This window comes from Mesoplodon mirus, assembly GCF_964341445.2.
Source record: "Mesoplodon mirus genome assembly, chromosome: 6".
Taxonomy (NCBI): domain Eukaryota; kingdom Metazoa; phylum Chordata; class Mammalia; order Artiodactyla; family Ziphiidae; genus Mesoplodon; species Mesoplodon mirus.
The window spans coordinates 132901558-132908382 of record NC_138982.1 but is presented as its reverse complement, the minus strand read 5'-3'; positions in this window follow the sequence as shown (position 1 = coordinate 132908382).

Genomic DNA, 6825 nt, shown 5'->3' with positions numbered 1-6825 from the left:
CTGCTCCCACACATTACCAATATCTCCACAGAGTGGTATACTGATTACAACTGAAGAACCTGCATTGACATAGCATAATCACTCAAAGTCCATAGTTTACCTTAGGGTTCATTCTTGGTATTGTACATTCTATGGGTTTGGACAAATATACAATGGCATGTATCCATCATTATAATATCATACAATGTATTTTCACTGTCCTAAATCTCTTCTATGCTACTCTTATTCATCCTTTCTCCCACTGAATATCTTCTTGGTACCACTGGCCAGACATGCCTTTGCTTTATTTCCAAACTTTTTATTGGACAAGGGGAGGTGATGGGGAAGGATCACTGATTTCCTGGGAAGGAACTACATTTCTATAGTTGACATCTACTGAAGGACATTTTCCCTTACAAGGCTGATCCATCTAGCACTTCCAGGATGCACTGGATCAGAGAGGTACAGTGTTCTATGGAAAATAGGTGTGGGGGATCTTTCTCATTTCTTTTTGCATTATATTAGAGTGTTCTTACTATTCTATACATTGTCTCATGAATGGATGATGGTACAAGTCAAACCTGAGTAACAAAAAAGATGCTTTGCTGATAAGAGTTTCTCATGGCTGTCAACTGTGGCTCCATTACTCAGTCAAAGTCAAGAAAACTGGTTGGCTCTTTCTTCTTTCAAGATTTATTCTCTCCCAGAAAATTCCTCAGTTTCTCTAGAGGGACTTTCTTTTTGGCTTATTTCATCATTCACCACATGGAACAAGCCTTTTGGAACGAAAACAGTGAACACAGATTGAATCCTCCTCTAGAAGGTTTCTTAGCCAACAGGCTAGAGCAGCCTGTTTCACCAGTTTGTCCGGCATGACCAGACATGTCTGAATCCACTTAAATTCATACTTGGACCACTATTGCTTATCTCTTGAGAAATACTTTTTATCCTTTTGTAAATCTAAAGGAAGAGCATTACCGTATGAACAATTTCCCACTGAAAAAGTGTTACTTTTTAACCTACACTGCAGTTTAGATTTCAAATTAAAAAAACAAACATGGGAAGCAAAAAAATAATAAATGAAAAAGAAGAATTCATAGATCAGGGGCTCAGTGTCTTACATAGAAGATGGCTTATATCATGGGGATGACATGAAGCTCAGAGTGAACACACACCCAAGTGCTATTAGCTGGAAGGCATCAACTCAAAGAATCTCCAGAAGATCGCTTTGTATGCATTTAACCTTGCTAGTGATATATAAACTTTGTATTTTCATGCATAAAGCTTAGTATGTTCTAAATCCCTGGGATAAAATAGAAGAGTTTTTCAGATAATTATTTTGTCCTTTAACTAAAAAGGGCAATGGAATGATCCTTGTAGATTAATAATGATGATAATTGCAGTTCTTGTTCTATATGATTTATATCTTTGATTTTTTTTTTTTTATTCAGTACGCGGGCCTCTCACTGTTGTGGCCTCTCCCGTTGTGGAGCACAGGCTCTGGATGCGCAGGCTCAGCGGCCATGACTCACGGACCCAGCTGCTCCGTGGCATGTGGGATCCTCCCGGACCGGGGCACGAACCCGTGTCCCCTGCATCGGCAGGTGGACTCTCAAACACTGCACCACCTTGGAAACCCCTGATTTTCATTTTCTATTGTCTAAAATTTAACAATATGTGAGTTGATGTGCATGTACTCTGATAAACATACAAAATGTATGAGGCTTCTAGAGGACTATTACTTAGAATATATAGTATGTGATTGCTCAACTTAATTTTCTCCAGACAGATAGTACCTCCTACTAAGTATGACCTTGTATACCATGTATGTTATGTTTAAATATTGGCCTTATTTGAAGGTGTTTCTGATTTTTTGAACTGTCTAGATGCTATTAAATTGGATTTGTGCCCAAACATAATTAGTGATTCTCCTGAATGTCATATCTTTTAGAAGCATACTGCAAAAGTGACGTTTATGTCCTTGGTTAGATTGTAAAAGAATTGGAAGCCAGGAATATGAGACATTTTAAAATTGTGGTCACTAAATAGTTCTGTTGAGAGAATTTTGTTTATATCTATTAAGTCAGTAATACATTAGAAAATAAGTAGGGGAGAAATCTCTTGATTAAAAGTAAGGTCTTAATTTTGAAGAAAGCATAATAGTGTTAGTTTTACCCCTGGTATGCTAGTAAATAAAGATTGCATAATTTAGGATCCAAGATTAATGTTAAAGGATAGAGTGGAGGGAGAATAATTTCTTGAAATGTGGATACAAAAAGTAAAATTTCTTACCCCCACTAAAAAGGGTTTTAGAGACATAACATTCATAATCACAACTCTTTTTTTTTTTTTTTTTTTTTTTTTTGCGGTACGCGGGCCTCTCACTGTTGTGGCCTCTCCCATTGCGGAGCACAGGCTCCGGACGCGCAGACCCAGTGGCCATGGCTCACGGGCCCAGCCGCTCCACGGCATGTGGGATCCTCCCAGACCGGGGCACGAACCCGCGTCCCCTGCATCGGCAGGCGGACTCGCAACCACTGCGCCACCAGGGAAGCCCCATAATCACAACTCTTTACAACTTAAATTGGTCACAGGGAATCTAATGATAAAAATAAATATAAAAGCTCTCTAATCAATGAAAAATACTCTATTAATATGAAAGGGCAGTTTAGTAAACATTTTATCATATGTACGTATAGAATAAAAATTCAGTATACCTAGTCCATTTTCCAAGTCTGACTCAAAGTTTATTTTTTAAAAATATATTTAACAAATATAATTGCTGGTCTCCAAATGAAGGGGCCTAGGCTAAACCTATGAATCCGCCTATAACTATAGCTATGAACTTGGAGATTATGAGGCTTAATATTGGCCTATATTTAGTTATGTTCTTGCCAAGCACCTTGCTATGGGCTGTAGAAACCATGTGGATTCTACTGTCCAGTTTGTTGATAATGGCACAGTGATCCATACAGCCACTCCGGTCAGAATTTGGAGAGGCTTCACATGTCTTTTCTCTCATCCATAACCAATTGGTAACCATTTTGTGCTACCTACTTAATGTATGTATTTCATTTTACTCACTTTTTAAAGTCTATAGTCATCGTTTGTCTCTTGGGCTATGGCTATACATTCTCATCTATTCTTTTCTTCTCTCTTTTTTTTATAAATTTAATTTTTATTGGAGTATAGTTGCTTTACAATGTTGTGTTGGTTTTTGCTGTACAGCAAAGTGAACCAGTTACACGTATATATATCCTCTCTTTTTTAGATTTCCTTCCCATTTAGGTCATCACAGAGCATTGAGTAGAGTTCCCTGTGCTATATAGTAAGTTCTCTATAGATAATAGCTATCTATTTTATACATAGTACTGTATATATGTGAATCCCAATCTCCCAGTTCATCCCACCTCCTTCCCCCCTTGGTATCCATAAGTTTGTTCTCTACATCTGTGTCTCTATTTCTGCTTTGCAAATAAGTTCATCTATACCATTTTTCTAGATTCCACATATAAGCGATATTATATGATATTTGTTTTTCTCTGACTTACTTCACTCTGTATGACTGTATGACCAGTCTCTAGCTCTGGTTTCCAGGATTCAAAGCCTCCTTTCTTTTTTTTTTTTTTGGTTAATTTAATTTTATTTACTTATTTTGGCTGCATTGGGTCTTCGTTGCTGAGTGCAGGCTTTTCTCTAGTTGTGGCGAGCAGGAGCTACTCTTCGTTGTGGTGCGTGGGTTTCTCATTGTGGTGGCTTTTCTTGTTGTGGAGCATGGGTTCTATGCACATGGGCTTCAGTAGTTGTGACTTGTGGGCTCTAGAGCGTAGGCTCAGTAGTTGTGGCACACGGGCTTAGTTGCTCCGCGGCACGTGGGATCTTCCCGGACAAGGGCTCGAACCCATGTCCTCTGCATTGGCAGGCAGATTCTTAACCACTGCACCACCAGGAAAGCCCTCAAAGGCTCCTTTCATCCTTTGGTCACTTTGTTGAAAGCCCTTTGTTTAAAATGGTTTCTTATCTGTCTTGGGATGACACATTATGCTGCTATTATGAAGAGAATAATTCAGCTCCCAATGTGCTGATATGGAAAGAATTCAATTAAAAATCAATTTGCAGAAGAGCATGGATGATAAATTTTGTCCACCAGATATGAAGCTAAGTAAACACTGACTGAATGAATATGTGTAATTACCTAAATAATCCATAATCTTTCCCAAATAATTGCCTTTGTCCTAGCTCCTTCCTCACCTCAGATGGTATGGTCTTCATTTTTCGTGATGAGCTCCTACTCATCTTCAAATATCAACCTAATTATTATCTCTGTTGGGATGCCTTCTTGTATTCCACAAGGCATCCAACAGCATCATGTACAAATGTCCGTTCCTGACTACCTTATTGGCCTCTAGTACCCTATGTAGTTTTTTCCTCGTAACACTTATCACCAATGGATATTATATATTTGCTTATTTATTCACATATATCATGTGTCTTCCCCAGGAAATGTAAATTCCATATGGGCAGAGACTTAATATGTTTTACTTACTGATGAATCTTCAGTGTCTAGAGCAATGTTAGATCCATTTAAAGTATTTCATAATATATGTACTGAATAAATCTCTGCTAGCACTAATCTATTAATTTTTTATGTCACATTCTTCATTAAATTAGAAGTCATTTATTATAATAATATGATTCTATTGATGAAAATGAAAAATACATTTTTATTTTAAACATCATGCTTCACCATCTTTTTCACAGATATTTATTAACCATTTACAATATGCTAAACACTCTGCTTGGTAAAAAGGCATAATCATAAGCCAACATCAATATAACTACTAGTAATAATAACATATTTCTTGTGTTCTTACTTTGCCTGTCATTGTCACACCTAAACTTCAGAATTTTAAGAGATTGTTGCTATTCTAGGGTAATAAGTGAGGGAATGATAGTTTGAGAGGCTAAATTACTTATTCCAAATCACACAATAGTGAGTTGTGAGATAATAATAATCAATGATAAATTAAAAAGTAAAAGATTTTCAACCTCAGCACAAGTTCGTATACATGTAGTAAAGATGGTCGGTTATAAGAATGTACCTTCATGCTACCATCACATTGCTGGGTAATGACTACAAACCTCAATTGTATACAAAAATAAGTGTAATGCTCATCCAAGAGCTGGGGGAAGTGAGATAGATTTGCTGGGTTCACTAACATGACTGGGGGTTGGTATGGGTACTTGGCTCTACACCACACATCTTTCATTCTCCAATAGGCTAGACCAGATGTGTTTCCATGCAAATGTCAGGGGTATGAGAGCAAAATAAATACCTGCAAGGATATTGGATACCCAAACCCAGAACTAGCACACCATTAATTCTATCTCATTTTCTTGGTCAAAGCATCTTATATGGCTGAACTAGGGGTCAGACTGGGAGAACACTAAAAAGTCATAAGGTAAAGAGAGTCGAAGAGAGAAGGGGCAAAACTTTGTATTTTATCAAGGACCCCATTTTCTACCCTCACCTTTGAGAATTCTTTTTCTTAGGTAATGTCATTACTCAAGGCAATCAGTGATCTCTTCTCTGCAAGCTGATGATTCTCAAATCTATATCTCCAGTTTGTAGGGATGCCAAATTAAAAACAGGACAACCAGTGAAATTTAAATTTCAGATAAACAAAAAATACATTTTTAAAATAGGAATGTGCAAAATATCAAATGGAACGCACTTGTACTAAAAATGTATCATTTGCCTGAAATTCAAATTTAACTGGCACTATGTATTTTTATTTGCACTATATTGTATCTGTCCTGATCTAGCCTTTCTTCTGATATTTTTCTGCTTGAAGAATGTTTTCAAATGTGTATCTATGTAGGCAACTGAACCTCAACATGGTCTAATAGTTTATTCTTACACATGTACCCTTTCTGCCTCCAGACCCTTTGTTCTGGTATTTCCATCCACCTAATACTACAAGACTGAAAAATCAGTCATGAAAATAATTCTCAATTTGTCTCCTCTCCTCATGCATTGATTTATCTTTAATTCTGCCATTTAACTCTTCTTAAAAGAGATCTCATCTTCTTCATCACCAATTCTTCTCCTTTACTTGACACCTTTCATCTCTTCATCACAATATTCTCCATTAAGAGTCTTCTTAAATCAACTTTTACTCCATTCACATCTTAAGATGTCATTCTCTTTTACATCCATTGAAGTCAGACTGCTTGGGTTACAATGTCAATGTCGAATAACTCTATTACCTTGGGCAATTTATTTTACCTCATTAAGTCTCATTTTTGTTATCTGAAAATTGAAGATGATTTCATTGTTTTCCCTGTAATGTTGTGAGGATTAAATGAGCTAATGTTTGTAAAGCCCAAAGAATGGCCAGAGTAAACGATAGACTTGAGCTATAAGTATAATTATTACTCTAATACTTTCATTGCTGTATAACACCTTTTTCCTCTATTTCATTCCATAGAAGCACCTCCTCATCCTGTAAGGCCTAGCATATAAAAAGTATTCTTACATCATGGCCCTGAAAAAAAATAAAAATAAAAAATCTGTCCTCAACTATATTCTTTTCACGTGTTTTATTTTTTCACAACAACCTTTATTTTATAATGTGATGTTTGCTTATCTTTCTCCCCTGCTTAATAGTGATCTCCTTCATTGAAGTCTAGATTTACTCAAGATTAATGCAGCTACATTGAAATTCATTACAGACTCATACAGTGAAATATCTTTCTTTTTTCCTTCATTGCTGTAATACTAGATTCCTATTAAGACTGTAATACAAGATGGTTCTTAAACTTGATATGATCTTATTATAAGTT